Here is a 16,671-nt window from a genome sequence, read left to right on the forward strand (position 1 = left end):
ACCAGGGTGTTCTGCTATCAAAGGCTCAGGCTTTGCACCACCAACTTGTCGGGCATCTGCAGCAGTAATATTAGCCCACGTGTCACCTAATTCCTGGTCATGATCTACATGACGAATTTTACCCCATAAAGGCTGTGGAACAACATTCCCAAATAACATGTCGATATCGGCTAAATTCATTATACATGACCCAGCAGTTTGTGACAATTCTTTATAGTACCCTGCAGGATTTTTACGCGGATCTGGTAATGTTTGCTTGAGTGCTAAAACTTCAGCTCGCTTCCATGGGACATGTACCCATACCCGCTGGAAGTGTGGCAGAACAGGTGGGACAGCAGTCGTGTCACCCTCTCTCCACTGTGGGGGAACTTCTCTCATAGGGTATTGTCGTGCCTTTTTCCTACTGGATGTATTACATTCAGATGGTGACCCAGAACTGTTTCCCTTACTCCAATATGATAATAACATTTCAACTGCTTTTTCCACATCTGGACCTACAATCATACCCTCTCCAAACTTAAACCGTACACGACACATTTCTTGTGGGATGCATTCCTGATCATTGTCTTCTAAATCCTCGCCAAGAAAAACACACATCTGTTCGAAAACATATCTCTGTGTTGATGGAAGACTTCCATGACAGACTGTACATCATATTTTGCAGTGTCCATGACCCATTTCCGAGCTAAACTATTCAGGGAATCTCTCTCTTGATAATCAGGCAGTTGACTTCGCAACTGTCTTCTTCCTATGTTAGGGGTCGTAGCAGGCGACCCGAAAAGAGGTAAAAGAAGGTTAGTAACAGTGCTGGCCATTTTCTGCCGAATGGAAGGTGAAACTGAAGGACAAACAGATGGAAAAATGGGGTGAGATAAGGCGGGGGTAGAGATAGGAGAAGAGGTATCAGGGGAAATAGAGGGGGCACTAGGCAAAATCGTAGAGGGAGCATTAGGAGACGTAAAAAGTACAGTAGGCAAAATCGTAGAAAACACAGGTGAAACAGAAGTGGTCGGTGGGCCTAGAGGAGGCTGCACCGAAGAAGTAGGAGCCAGCTGAAGAACAGCTGGTGGGTGCTGTGGAAGAGCAGGAGGCGTAGTTTGCGCAACTAAAGGTTGCGGGGGTGCTCTGGCATTCTGCGCATAGGGGGGTGGTGAATTTAGCAAATGTGACATTAATGGGTCTTTTTCACGCTCTTTTGCTGCCTCTTGCTGAAGAGACGGCAAAACTGGATAACACTTATCTATTGCCAGTTTACGGTGCCTGTGCAACTGCTCCTTTATCTGCTCTTCTTCATTATCTTTAAACTGCACAGCAGCTTGCATTACTGAAAGTCCCCCTTCTCTCTTATTTTTCTTAGCTAATTTAATTTCTTTTTGTTTGGCTTCTTTACGCCATAAGCGGAAAGAGTCAAACATCGCCGGCCGGGCTTTCTTTTTAAAGAGTTTAACTTCAAGGTTGTCTAAGATTTCAGAATCAAAGCTACCATATTGGGGCCATTTTAGAACACCATCTTTCCTGGTGTATTTAATCCATACTTCGTTGTAGGTGATGGGGCCTACCCCATGTTTTACATATAGCTCGTAAGTCGGAGTTCCAACTGGAGGAACCGGACATGAGTCCTCCAATCGGGAGTCCCTATTATTACCACCAAGACAAAATAAATTCCCAAGTCTAAGACTAGGCATCTTCGCTCTCTAGTCTAGTTCCAAACTTCAAAGGATTATCGATTACGATATTTCTTGTGAATACACGAGTCCTTCGGTTATGGTGCTTGCAAGTACCAATACAAAACTTTGTATCCCAAAGATACCACAAAGTAAGTCCAACTAAGGACTGGGAGACGCTCCACTTATACTTAACTGAAATGTCGATGACGTCACCAGAAGACTCGTCTCAGTGTTTCGCTCTACCAAAAACTTCAAGGGTCCAAATCAGGGCGATAGCCAGGGCAGCAGTCCTTGTAGCCGTCGGGAAGCGGGGAACCTCGCAGCAAAGACCTTCGGACCACGTCGACATGCAGGGGTCGATGAGGTGGCTGGCCGTCCTCCGGAATTTCCACACGAAGCTCCTCACGATCTTCAGGCTGACTGGTACCACTGGAATCGCCCCACGTTGGGCGCCAACTGAGGTACTGGGTTTTTAAGAACCGGCACAGAACCGGTAACCCAGCGGTGCCAGGGAATCAACACCCAGAGACCTCGGGTTCTTCCTGATCCAGACCTACAGAAACTTCAGAGTCTTCTAGGTGAAGTCAAAGATTAGTTTATTGGCTGCAACCAAGGTAACAGGTGTCCTAGAAGTACAATACGGGTATGTTCTCAGGAGACTGCACACTTTTACAAAGTCAGGCTTCTCTTCTTATACACAATGTTGGGCCTCGGGCAAAACATTCTTGGTTGTAAAGTAAATTGTTAACATACTTTTAAGACAAAAAGAAAGCAGAGTCATGATGACATGTCCATATTTCACTTCGTGCTGCCTACAACAAATCATTTGGCAAGGCCCAACATTTCATCAGATATCACTGTACCCCTAATAAAAACGGGCACCTCCCCACCATAAAGTAAGTGAAGCAAAAGAGTGGAGTCAGATGTGAGCGAGATATGGCAGGTGTGCGCGCTGAAATGGTTTTATGGTTTGTTGAGCCTAGATGTTATCTTGCTCGGCCACTGGGAGGGAACTGACCTAACGAGTTCGGCCTGGGGCAATGGTTCCAACTTGTACTGAGGTCAGGGAAAAGTCGATTAAGGAGTATGTGTCCTTGTGGAATCAAATTCAACTGGATTAAGGCCTATGTAAAGGGCAACATATAAATGGGAGCCAAGGGTTCAGAATGTAAATGACGATTTCGAGGTGAAATCGTCACTCGAACACGCCAAAAATACATGTACATGATGTACTCGTCATTCTCGGTCTTTTGATACCAAATTCGTCATATTTCGACGAAGTTTTAATTCTCGAGTCCAGAATGATTATACGAATCCAGATTTTCAGAACCTCAGGACAGGGTCTATGAGGCTGGATACTTTCACTGCGAGGTACTGTTGAGCCAGTTTTAAGCATGTGTAGATGTTTGGAGCAGGTTGAGCTTGGTGTTCTTGCCTGCCATTGGTAACACCTACATGAGCAAGCTTCAGCACCTTCTCCTGGTCCTCCATTGGTGGAACAAAATGAAGGAGTCCCACTTTTAATCAAATGCTGGGAAAGTTCCTTCTAGTCAGTTCTGCAACATCTTGCTCATTGTGGCATGTGTTTAAGCACCAGGGCTTTCTCCAGCCAGGTCTTCTGCAGGGTCCAATCCTCTGTGGACAGCTGGGTCTTCTTCAGGCCAGGAGTCCTTCCACCTTTTGAGTCCCTGAAGCAGTCAAACAGAAGGCCAACTACTAGACCATCGGAGAGCAGTTCCAGTCCTGCTTGCAGGATTCAAGTGTTCTTGAGCCCTTGAGTGAGTCTTTTTTTCCAGCAGTTGTGCCTTTCCAGGGAGGCCTTCTTCTTCAGGTGGGTTCTTTTCAGGCTCTTCATCCTGTGCCCTAGCCAGTGATGGGAGAAAATCTGCCATCCAATCATATTTCCTTTCATTTCCCCACCTACTTTCGCAACAGTTTCTCTTTGCCTTACAATAAATGGATCCATTATGGCAGGACCCATCAACCACTAGGCAGGCCTGTTGTCAGCTGCTTGGCTATTTCCTTATTAGATGAGCTCTCCTTCCACCTGACAGGATGATGCAAACCGATTCTACCCCTACTACGACTTGAGACTCACTGTCTAATAGTTCCTGGTAATTACTAGAGGAATCTTTCCCTGCCATCTCAAAGTCAAAAGAGGTAGTGCCAAGGCTGTCCTTTATTCTGCCAGCTTTTCCTGTCCACAGCCAGACAGCTAATCCCTGGTAGGTGGTCAGTAGTTTATACCCATTTGCCCTTTCTGGGCTTAACCAGAGTCATTAACTCTCCCAGCTAAGGATGTGTATTCTAGTTCTGTAGGGGCTGAGTGGCAACACTGCTTTGAGGCCAGTTTTAGCTCAAGTTACTTTTCCATTTAAGTTACCAAAGATCTGATTTGCCCAATAAATTAGATAAAAAAAAAAAAGAAATAACTTAGAAGCGTTTCCCAAGCAGAGATCGAATATAGAGATTTTAATCTCATCTAAGTGCAAGGATTTCTCTCTTACCTGCCTTTGACATGGCTGTGTGGAGGCCACATGGTGACATGTCTTTCCTGCAGGTTTCCATTTGCGCTTTTGCCTCCGCTGGTCACGAGATGACATGGCATCCTTGGCAGCAATCTCCATTTTCCTCAAGTGTTTGGCAAAGATTTGTGGGGAAACCTCTGCATGCCGACAACCCAGTAAGAAGCTGCATGTAAGAAGACAATAAAATCAGGGCATTTTATGGCCCTACACATCATTAGATATATATTCCATATTATTACATTTAAATTCCTAAATATATTTATATATGTTAAACTATTGATTTGTTTATTCCCAATCCAATGTGGTGAACCTTTTTTTGTTTTATCACATCCTGTTTAGCACTCTAAAAGGAGAGCCCATTTTGAGTCCAATTGTGTTGCAATTGTGCTTGCGTGATCGCTCGCTCCCTGAACTCCATGGATTTTCTGCTGTCTCCAGTTCCAGTTGTTATCTTCTTGCTCTTCATCTTGCTACTTGGCCTTGTCAGCTGGAAAGTATTTTGGCCCTTCCTGCTGGTTATATTTTTGGGAGACATTCTAGAGTCCCAATTATATTCTGGCATCTGGGGTTGTTTCTGGGAATTGTAGGCTGCTCCTTCTCAAGAAGAAGACCCCACACTTGATGGCAAGATGACTTGCTCTTGATAACTAGACACTTTCATGGAAATGTTTAGCAAAGTCTATACAGTGAAATAGCTTTTGGGCTTTATTTTGAGGTAAGAGCACACTAGCTCCAATATGTAGTGTGCCCTAATATTATATATTAGCATCCTACCCTGCTGGCTTGCAAGGCACAGTTTAGGGGTGTGTTATGAATATATAAAATTAAGTTTCATCTACATGGCAAAGGAACTTTTCCCTGTTGTGTCACTACACTGTATTTATACTTCAGCCTATCCAGAGTATGGTGGAGCTCCTGGCAGACATATCTTTCGTATATAGGTGATTAGTATAAATACAATAAATAGTGTAAATGTATAGTGCAGCCCACATTTGATACTTACCTTCCCCGCCATTAATATATTTTATGCACTATATCCTATGGTCTTACCGGACAGTTAAACAGGCCAATAGAGTGAAACCAATTTTACCAATACCATTTTGAGGCCACAGCACAGGCACTGTAGCACTAAACAGAAGTTTCACAGTGCACAGGGTCCGAATACCAGCAAACATATATCCAGAAAAAGGAGATAAATCTGAGGTTACTAAACGGAAAAGCCACATTTTCTAAATTCCCTTCATTATTTTTGACAATCTCCTTTTTAAGTGATTGCATTTCATTTTTGAGGGTGTTCACACTCAATGTTGGGGCCACTCCTATCAAGTGTTCAAGGAAGGGTCACCAATATTCAATGTCCGGGTCACCGTCTCTCTTTTGTGTTACCACTCCATGATTTAATTTTTCTTCCCAAGGGGGCATAACACAGGCTCTCTTAGTGCCGGGGGTGTGTGAGAAGCAGCCTTGCACTCTCTGGAAAGTGCCACTTGACCACCACTGTAGATGTATGGGTTAGACAGAATAAAAAACAATGAAAAGCAGGTGTTGAGCCTTTCAGGGACAGACAATAAAAAAGTTGCAAAGTTATTAACGTGTTATTGCTAGTGGAGGGACCCTGAATGTTGTGTCCTGCTGGACCAAATCTAGGGTTTTACCAGCCACTCCCACGAGGGCGGGTCCTTACAACCACACCCATCCAACACAGGCGTTACTGGTCAGGTGACTCTGCCAATAAGAGGGCCTGAGTGCATGTGCTCGTGGCCAGTTCCAGTTACTACTATGAGGTGTCTGTGCCATTTAGGGTACGGCATGTGGGCTTAGGGCCCAAGACACAACAATGGCGACGTGCGGGTATGACCTTACGCGTGTGCTGGAAGCTACTACGCTATTCTTCATGGGAGAAAGTGTAGCCCTTGTCTAGGGCATGTTTCTGCTTCTCTCACTGCAAGAAAGCAGTGGGGTGACGCTACTTCGCCCTAGTGGAGGAGTGGCATGGCATAGAAGCTGGCAACTGCCTGATCCTCAAAGATAGAAAAAAAAGAGGACTGTGCTTCCGAGAGAGTGCCCCCCCGCCGACTGCCCGAGGTGATCATGCACATGGGAGTGTCTGAACACAGACGGCCCCATCAGATAGTGAAAGCACAGGGAACAAGGTCTGTGACCCCTGTGGTCAACAAGAGACTCCAAGGCTGCCATTCTTCCTTCTTTCCTGGCAGCTAGTCTTGAACCTTGGAAGCCATCCCTTAAGGAAAGGGATATTGCATGATGCAGCACAGCACCCATAGCTGGCCAGAAGATGCCAGTACATTCACCACTGCCTGAGCCCTGCCAGAGACTGGGGTAATTACATTTAAAAAAGGAAAGAGGGCCTGCAATGCCCTGCGCTCCAAGCAGCAAAAGCGCGAGACTGGTCAAGCGGGGGCCACATGCCTGCTGTTGTCTGCCTGTCATTTAAGAGGTGAGAGACTGTGAACCTCTACAAGGAGACCTAAGACGCCCAAAGCTGCCTATCCCAGAAAGCAACCAAGAGTCCAACCAAAGCCCAAGGAAAAAGAAAAAGGGTGCACTGCAGCACAAGTCACAGAGCGATCAGCTGCAGTGCCTGTGAGGAAAAACATAACCCGCAGCATCAGCAAGGCTGCCCTGACCCCTAGGGGGAGCAAGAGCTGTTGGACACAGACATGTTAAACCCAGCAAGCACCACTGCCACTTCATGCAGCCAGAGATCCACTTCCCCTGAGAAAGCTCAAAGTGTATTGGCCTGAGAGAAGAGGCCATGCGACGGTGACAAGCCCTGATGATAGAGATGAGACCTGCGCAACCCCTAGCAGCGGTCTGATCCCACCATGCTCGGGGAAGGTAGCGCTGTACATCCCCTAGTGGTGAGTGGCCACCAATGCAGCTGCCTTCGCAGGAAAGAAAACCTGACTGACGTTCTCGAAAAAGGGGAGAAAAGTATATACAGCCATGGTGGCAAGCGGCCACCACTGCAAGAAAGAGCAAGTAGTAATTAGTAGGCACCCATGAGGGCTAGCTACTAGCCCTACCACTGGCTTATCATGGTGCATGTCACACAAAGTGACCAACCCTGCCAAGCATGCGCAAACCTATAACCTTGGCAGGATCCTGTGCTATGAAGTGGACGCAGAAGAGAGATTACACGTCATCAACTAAGAGAAGCGTCAAGAAGGTCCCTGATGGAGTAACAGGGCATGTGTGAGGTTCATGAGGAAAGCAGATGCAGGTGCACAGGGAGCCAGCTGAGGACATCCCTGAAGAGACAGTGCCAACTACAAGAAAGAGCCTGGTTGCTTACCAAGTATCTGCAAGAAAGATGCTGCAGCTGGTGCTATGAGGAGGAAGACTAGCACTACTCCCCACCACAAGACAAGCCAGGAACTGCCTGTTATCTGCCCCACCACACATGCCCAGCACCACCAATGATCCCCAGAGTCCAGAAGGGAGGAAAGGCAGAGTGTGGCCTGAATACAGAAGGGAGAGCCTCTACATCTCCACTCCACTAGCACTGTCCCACAGTGGGCCAAAGACTGCCTAGAGAGTGTCCTCCCCCACACTGCCTCAAGATGGAGTAGCCAGTGGCCCATTACAGGTAAGATGAGAGTCGCACACCTTGAGAGGAAAGCTGCCACCATCACAGCTCCTAAGAGCCTTGGAAGCAAGTCTATAAAGAAGGAACACGCTTCAAGAAGGTCCCTGAAGAGGGAACCCAAGACATGTGGCCGGACACCACCCACCACTCAAGAGAAAGAGGAGAAACAGATCAAGTGACTGCCCTGATCATTGATAAGCCAGAGCCCAACACCTGAGGCCAGTGCATGAACTACGCAAACAGGCGACCACCGCACAGCTTTGTTGGCTGACCCTGGAAGATAAGAGTGACTGGAAGTCTCCCCTGCATGGCACAGTGATCAATGAATGTTGAGAGGCTCTGTCGGCCTGTTAGGAAGATGGTGCATGCCACTGCATGGAAGTGGAACCTGCTGGTCTGCACTTGGGAACCTGAAGACCGACCAAGTTCAGGAGGGAAAGTTGTGAGAGGCCAGACCTGAAATTCAAGAAGACTTAAGCTGATGAGAGAGCGTATCCAGACACACAAGGCACAAGCTAGCCAGGTGACACGTGAACAACCTGGCGACTGCAGGAGACTTGAGAGTAAGCCACAAGCATGCGCAAACAGAGTTTCTGCCTCACACTTCTCAGTGTGTCTATCCCGACACAGTTACCGACAACTTAGCAACCCAACAAGATCCAGGCACAAGGATTCAGAAACCTCGCCAAAGGTAAAGGAAATGCCTGGCCACCCTCACTCCCGGTGATCGACTCAATAACGAAGTCCTGCAACCATCATGGCAAGTTGTCACCAAATGTCGTCCAGATTCCAAATGTTGTCCAGATTTGGTGACATTGTCACCAAATGTCGTCCACAGCTGGCAAGCCTATCATGCCAGCCCATGTCAAGTGCATCAAACAATACCATTCCTGGAGTATGAAACAAGTAGACTGGAGTCCTACACTGTTGCCATATCAGCTGACATGAAGAACCAGTAACTACCTGCTAACTTGGCTTGCATCCATATCTTGGTAGCGAGAGCATGTCTTTGACCAAGACACATCCACCCCTGAGGTTTGTGCGAGCGACTAGGCAGTGGCTCCTCAGTGGTTTTGCAGATGCCTCAACAGAAGCACACATGCAGCCCCAGCGCAACCCACCAGCAGTCCTTTGGCAACCCAAACAAGGGGCTTCCCCAGGCCTGCGAGTTGGACTTGACATTGCCCCACCGACAGACTCTAGAATGCAGCAAGGCCGCCTAACGTAGACTTCAGTAAGTCACAGCATACCAAGCCTTTTTTCAGTCAGTTAAGCAACACCTTTATGAACTTTCACAATGGACTACAACCACACTCATGATATACTCTGTTTTGTGAACTGTTAGGACCTACTTCAGACCATCCTCAATGTCAGTGGATTAGAACAGTTGCAGACCAAGGACATGTATCCACCGGTGTGCTGCCTGATTGTTGCTGACGTATCCAATTCAAAACTCGTGTCCTGAACCACTGGGGTTAAGTTATGGATGCCAGTGAAGATGCACTGTTGCAGTGTGTGTCATAAGCCCCATGTCCGCTGCTGTCCTGCTGTTTGGCTTTAGAAGCTGATGGACCCTGTGGTGTTCATTTTGTTAGTTTGTCATTCCTTCCCACAGATTGGACTTGTTTTTGTTTTTAATAAAATTTGAGAGGAATGTGTTCCAGCCACTCCCACGAGCGCTGGTCCTTACACCCACCTCACACCCATCCAACACAGGTGTCACTGGTCAGGTGACCTGCCAATAATAGGGCCAGAGTGCATGTAGCCAGTTCCAGTTCCTACAATGAGGTGTCTGTTTCATTTATAGTACGGTATGTGGGCCCAGGGTCCAAGACACAACACTCGAGTAAAAGGCTTCTCCTTGTCTCTCCACCATCTTGTTTAGCATGCAGATAGAGAAAATAGAAAGACAACAGAGATTCGACAGATGACTGGAAGAAGAACAAAGTAATGGAAGAGTACATTGCAGAAAGATGTGAGATGAAGTGAGGGGTGGGGGGTGACACTGGCCAGGGAGAGAGATAATCAGATAGGTGGGAGAGAGCTAACAAAGAGAGATGGGTAGACAGGTGAAAAACAGGGCTGTAGCTGTGGGGAAGATGTGGGAGCATAGCAGGGCCTTTTTTTGTCTTTGGGCCCACCGATAGCCCGTTGAGGGCATAGAATATCTGCTTAAAACTGCCTTTAAATGATTACATTCACCTTGTAAGCCAAGCAAGAGGCAAACTATGTTTGAGTTGGTGTATGGGCAGGGACATCTTTATCATAGGCATATTGTATCTCCACCTCTCTTTCTTAATCACTGATCATTTTTCTGGACTAGTGCAGAACAATTCATGTTTTTGTGTGTCTGCATTCCAGCTCCGCATTCAGCAGGTTATCTCTGTTTCTAGAAGCCACAGAGTTTTATGAGCTCCTGAAGAACTGGCTCGGACTAACACTAAAAAGGTATTGTAAAGTCATTGATCCTACAACCATTGTACCATCATTTGATGCTGTTCTTTTTACCGCTTAGTGTGCCCCCCTTAGTATCCCGCTATTTACCTGTTTATTGTATTACACTCTTTGCCTCATTTGTCTTGTAATTATGCGATTATCCCAGGTTTTGTATTCTCACGTTATGTCAATATTGCATTTATGTCCTTCCTCCCATCCTTTGTAAAATGCTCTGATATCCTTCGGAATCTTGTTCGCACTACATAAAACTTTATAAATAAATAAAATAATTTTTAAAAAAATAGTCTGAGGAAGTGAATGCTTCCTGGCATGCTAAAGCACTCGAAAGGCCCTACCTGAGGGATGTTTCGCTGCTGGAGTTGTATGATGCTGAAACAGGCTCACGCTGCTAGAGTTTGGGAGCGCACTGAAAACACACAAGCATGTAACTCAAACTTCTGAGGTCTAACACCACTGAGAGTTTTGTTTTCATCCTTTATATTGCTGTGAACGGTTAAGGGCTTTCTTCCCTTACCGACGTGTGTGCTGTCCATGTTGTTACTTTATGTTAGTGCCATTGGTTCAGTGATTTCTGCCATTCTTTTTGCCTTCTACCATTGCTGGCTGCCGGAGGAGCCTTCTACAAGACTCAGAACTTTTGATCACACATGATTGTGTTGTAGGAAACCAGACTGCGAAACACGCAATGTAGTGGGTAGGCCCAACACTCCACAGAAGGCAGTGTTCTACATCCTAATAAACAGAATACTGTAATACTTACTCCACCTTCCATGTGAAGTATGATCACTGTACCATACGTAAAGTAGTAGGAATCATGTATCTCTGAGATGTTTTGGTTCAAAGGAATATTGCGTAGTGTGCAACATTTTAAGCCACTGATGCAAGTCCTCATGCAATTTGGTGTCCGTTATCTTGTGATGCTTGTGCATGTGACACTCACTTCAGCCAATTCTTTAACCCACATGTCCATCTTTGAGCTTGATGGGTTTAGCGAGTGAATGGTGCAGGTACAATGAAGCAAATGTGTATCATATCCTATCCCTGTCATATATTTTATACATTTCCAGCAAGCAATGACCAACAACATATTTAATCTACATATCAACTCTCACATACGGTGGCTCACGATCTTCTGCAACACATCAACAACAATCTAGAGTGGAGGACTAAAAGCAGGTTTATGATGGATAGTTCTTCCCACAGATTCCTCAGCTTACTAATATCCTCGGGGTGCCTGACTGGAACCAGAATTTTTTTCACTCCACCAATAGCCTTCCAGTTCTTTCAGGAGGGTGCGCCACACAACTTCAGTCGTGGCCTTGTCTGCCCGGTTGTGACAGCATCAGGATTCGTATGGCACTGATGAGCATGCTGCCATCATTACCTGTTTCTTGAAGGATACTCCCAAACACAGATTCCTCACCTTGTAAATCTCCCCAGGTCCCAGACTAGATCTGAAAACTTTTGTTGTAGCTCCATCCAACCTATGGATGTGTTGACACTGGGATTCATATATGCTCCACCTATGCATGCTGATGCCACTTCCTCTTTTTCCACACCCCTTCATGTGAATCTTGGAGTTCTGCTCCTACTGATTGTACTTATTTTTAGGGAAGTCCTTTTTGCTTCTTAACAATTCTTGGAAGTATGGAGGATGTGGAAAATGACAATGTATATGTACATAAGCGGCGTTCATTTGTGTTCACCATACCCCTCGCTGTAAGCAGAACGAATACCGCGAAGCATTGACCGCATCATCCCGCCAGCATAGGCCCATGCACGCACCTACACGACAGCCATTTTAGGCATCAAGGCCTCTCTGCCCATTTGTTAAATCCCCAGCACGCCCCCCCCGTTGAACACCCCCGCTCTCTCATGCATAGGCCATAAAACCCTCTCCCTCTGCGCGACCCTGCTCTAAAAGTGACACCCCTGCCTGACCGACACCCCCTGCATTCCTCCCAGGAACACCCATCCCCTCTTCTGATGACCCCCCCTGGCTACACCTGGCCTCTCGACCCGGTCCCAAGTCATAAAACAAAGCCTCATGGATGTACCCCCCCTGGCCCCGCATAGCAAAACGTGATACACCAACCGAAGTGCCCGATCTTATCGCCTGCCCAACCTTAGATCTGACCACCCCCTCTTGCCCTCGTGCCCTGTTGGAATGTCCAGCTGCAAGATTACAATCACATGTTACATTTGGGAGGGGAAACGACATCCGAGCGATAGGTATGGGAATAGGCCTGAAGCTGGGATTCCAAACGTGCCTTTTCGTACTTCAAAGTTTCTTTATTGCAATAAGGAATGTTTGTGCATCATAAACCTGTGTATAAAAGACGGAGCTTCAGAGAAACTTGTTAGAGCACCTCTTGAAGACATTGTACGCGTGTCCGAAATGACAGGCTCTCCTCATGAGAAATAAAAATCTGTTCTTGCACTCCCGCTTCCAGCGCCCGTCTCTTTATTTGGTAACTGTTCAAAATGGGAACTAAGAGGCGTCTTGTGCCAGCAGCCTGGGCATCGGTTGTAATTTGGGCTGTTTTTCCTCAATTGGCGTCCCAACGCGGGGCCCATCAGCGACATAAGGTCCGGTAAGAGAGGTCCAGACGATGGGGTGAACATCTGAACGATTGGAGTATACCTGCCTTGAGAGGGCCCTCGTCCGGCTGCCGATTGAATGAACTTCACCGATTCCGAACGGACCTCTCTCAAGCGACCTACTGTCCTGACTGGGATCCCACAGGAATGCTGCGGTAAAAACATGGAGTAAGAGAACGATCGGGCGCTGGAAAGGGAAGGGGAAGAACTGTCCACACGGTCCGGTCCGGGTAAGGTTAAGTAGGACGTCTTTACGTCTGATAATCGGTATTTAAATACTGGTATTGTTCATTGATTGGTTCATTTAGCCTTGGTTGCTACTTGAAGTATTGGTTCTCTTTGAGACATTCTCTGTTTGCAAACAGCGACGAATAGGAACGTTCCTCTCTCTTTGCAAATAGTGAAGGATAGGTAATGCGGACTTTTGTCCCCCGTTGTAATCCGTCATGCCTGTTTTTCTCCCCACTGATTGATTGGTTGCTCTGTTGCTCTTTGAGACATTCACTGTCTACAAACGGGGAAGAATAGGAATATTCTGTCTCCCTTTGCAGATAGTGAAGGGTAGGTAATGCAGACTTTTGTCCCCCATTGTAATCCGTCATGCCTATTTTTCTCCCCACTGATTGTTTGTTATCGATTTTTTATCGATTATCGCTCTTTTGAGATATTCCCTGTCTACAAACAGAGAAGAATAGGAATATTCTGTCTCCCTTTGCAGATAGCGAAGGATAGGTAATGCGGACTTTTGTCCCCCGTTGTAATCCGTCATGCCTGTTTTTCTCCCCACTGATTGATTGATTGTCTGGACATTTATTGTTCAAGGAATAGTTCTTTTGAGGTATTCTCTGTTTGCAAATAACGTGGAATAGAAATATTCTGTCTAGTCTTTGCAAGTAGTGAAGGGTAGGTAATGCGGACCTTTGTCCCCCGTTGTAATCTGTCATGCCTATCTACTCCCCACTGATTGGTAAACTAGTTCCACCCGGACCATTTATTAGAGGTAGATCATCTGGCTCAACCGGAGGGCGCCCCTAATAAAAAGGACATATGTAAAATACGAAGTAATCACCGTAACCTGTTAACAGAAACTTTAGCACGAAACACACTAGAAAAGGAAGGAAAAAGAAATCGAGCAAAATCAGTAGGCCACTGATGAGTTTTTTTGACTTCGCTAGAAATAAGAAACATTAGAAATAGCCCGAAATAAGAAAGATGAAAATGGTGAGAGAAGCCAAGCTGGACATCACGGCAGCCACGAGGTAGCTAGGCTCCGCCGCCCCTCACTGCTCCAAACATGTCTGTCCCACCGCCCGCCAGGCCCAATAACGGTAACATAAGATAGATACAAGTCAGCAGATACCTACCCCCATTCCGGAAGCTCCCGAAGTGCAACAGGTCCACGGTTACGCCCATCCGGAAGACGAGGCCTCGACACGTGCAGGGCGGGGCCCGGCTGGCCGCCATCGGCCGGAGAGGTCGTGGGGTGGATGGCCCGGAATGTACTGGTCTTCCCATCCTCCTCTTCTGGCGCCTTGCAGGCCACGGGGGGATGTCTTGCTTATGCCTCCGACCCCCCCCCTCTCTCATCGCCTGGTCCGGCCATCACGAATGTCAGCGCCAGGAGACGGCGTGGGGTGCACTGGGAGGGAGAGGCGGCGCGGACGAGCCTCTCCCACCTCCCCAGGTGGTGGCCCCTCAGCTGCACCCCCAACGCTCCACTCACCCGACAAGGGTTCGTCCACTCTTGCGGTGCAACGCCACGCCCGACAGGCTGGAGTCCGTCTGCTCTTGCGATCCAGCAACTGCCGGTTGCCGCGGAACTCATAAAATAACGGCCTGGCGTGCAAAGATGGCCTGGTCGCTTGTCAGCTAGAAAATGAGTCCCCCGTCCAGAAGCGTTCTCCTCAGCTTTGAAGATTCTATGAGAACCGCAGGGGCCCCCGACCCCCGCGGGCCCCCCCGATGGGGAATGACTGCCATGATTGCCCGCAGAACGACCAAGACGTAGCCACGAGACGTTGGCGCTCTCATGCTGGCGCCAGCCTCAGTTTGAATGACCAAAATCCTGCAGACTACCAATTTGATCAGTTCCGGTGGAACACCAGTATGACCCGGTAGGAAAGATTGTTGCCTCCCTCCCCCCTTTGACTGATGGTTCATATCGACGGCCCCTTCTGTTGCCCTTTAACGAAACTTTTGGACTGCCGAAAGAGGCTCTGGTCCAACCACGAGTTGGTGGAGACATTTTGACTATACTTGGACCTGCCTGACCTCACCCAAAATGGCGCCGGTACAAATGAAACTCGCAACTCCCTGTTGTGTTCCGGTTGCTCAGCCTTGATATCATGAGATATGTATGCAGTTTTTGAAGCGCATGGCGGGAGGGGATGGGTACTGATTGAACATTCGGACAATGAATTGATATTAAGTTCTGACGCGTCATTGATTACCGTATTATTGAAAGTTCGAATTTTCGACACTTATGGTACTTGCCCACAATGAATTTTCGATAGGATTTTATTGCACTTGTCGCACCTTTATGAAATCAACGACCACCGACTCCGTTACGTTTTCCTCAAATAAATATCCCCTCATGTACAGTTCCAGTCTGCTCCGTGGCCGGCCCACGTGGTTGTAGGCCCGTATTTGTGCGCCAACATTTTTAAATAAAGGTTTTTTTTAGAAAAGCAAACATAGTTGTAGCGCTTAGATTGGTAAGTTTCGAATAAATGGCCACTGCTTCCGATATAAGTAAAATACAGGTAAAATGAAACTACTCGATTACTTAAAGGTTAAAAAGCAAAGTACACAGAAATATTGCAAATGTGAATGGTCCTGGTTTGTTGTGTGTGTGTTTTTTTAATATTTTTTTTATTTTTGTGCAACGTAAAGCAATCGATAAAGGTCCCGGTATTTAGCCTTTACTTTATGTGCCACATGTATCAGGGAAGTTGTTTCAGATGTTCCTAAGCCACTCCGAAGGAATGCCACCTAGCCCCTCTAGTTTCCGTGCCTAATGAACAAAAACGACCCTGTACCACTGTAGACCATCCCTCCTCCTCGAAGGAGAGCACTAGTTCACCCCCCCACTTTACACTGACTGCCTTTTGTTTTGACCCTTCCCTACACACGATCCGTAATACCACACTTGGGCGATCTATGCAATACACAGTCCATCGATGATTATCTCTCCCGCACTACCGGTCCCTCTGGGCTTAAACACCGAGATGAAAGGGACTGCATCCCGCGGAGATAGGTCGAGTATGTGGTAAGTAAAAGCATTTTCGGGTTTATGCGCGCTGATGTGTTTTAAAACGCTGCCCCCACCCCTTCTTTTTCCCTTCTTTTCTGCAGGTCACATCGGAACGTCGACTAAAGTATGGAGAAGACCTAAGCAACACGCCATGGTTCCGCACGGAAAAATTGTATATTGTCTATGGGGACTGCCCCTGAGAACGTGACGAATTTGTGTGATATGAATGCACGCGTGTATGCCCTGATGTGTATAGCTCGACTGAATACACGTTGCACACGTTTGGATTGATAAGAGAAATGTTTTATGTATGACTTAAGTGATGATCGAACGGCCGATGGAATGGGGAAAAGGGGTCTGAACATGGTGCCTATACACGACGAACAAACAAAGATATAGCACTCCCTTACTTAGAAACGACTGTCTCTCTCTCTGAACCCAGCGACTGGGAGGGTGGCCTGAAGCAGAAACTTGGCGGGTTATTGCAGTATGACAAAATATGACTCCAACCGGCACCCCAAATAATGCAACCAAGAATGACGTGCACCCATGAGT

The sequence above is a fragment of the Lissotriton helveticus genome, chromosome 5_1 (assembly GCF_964261635.1).
Source record: "Lissotriton helveticus chromosome 5_1, aLisHel1.1, whole genome shotgun sequence".
Taxonomy (NCBI): Eukaryota; Metazoa; Chordata; class Amphibia; order Caudata; family Salamandridae; genus Lissotriton; species Lissotriton helveticus.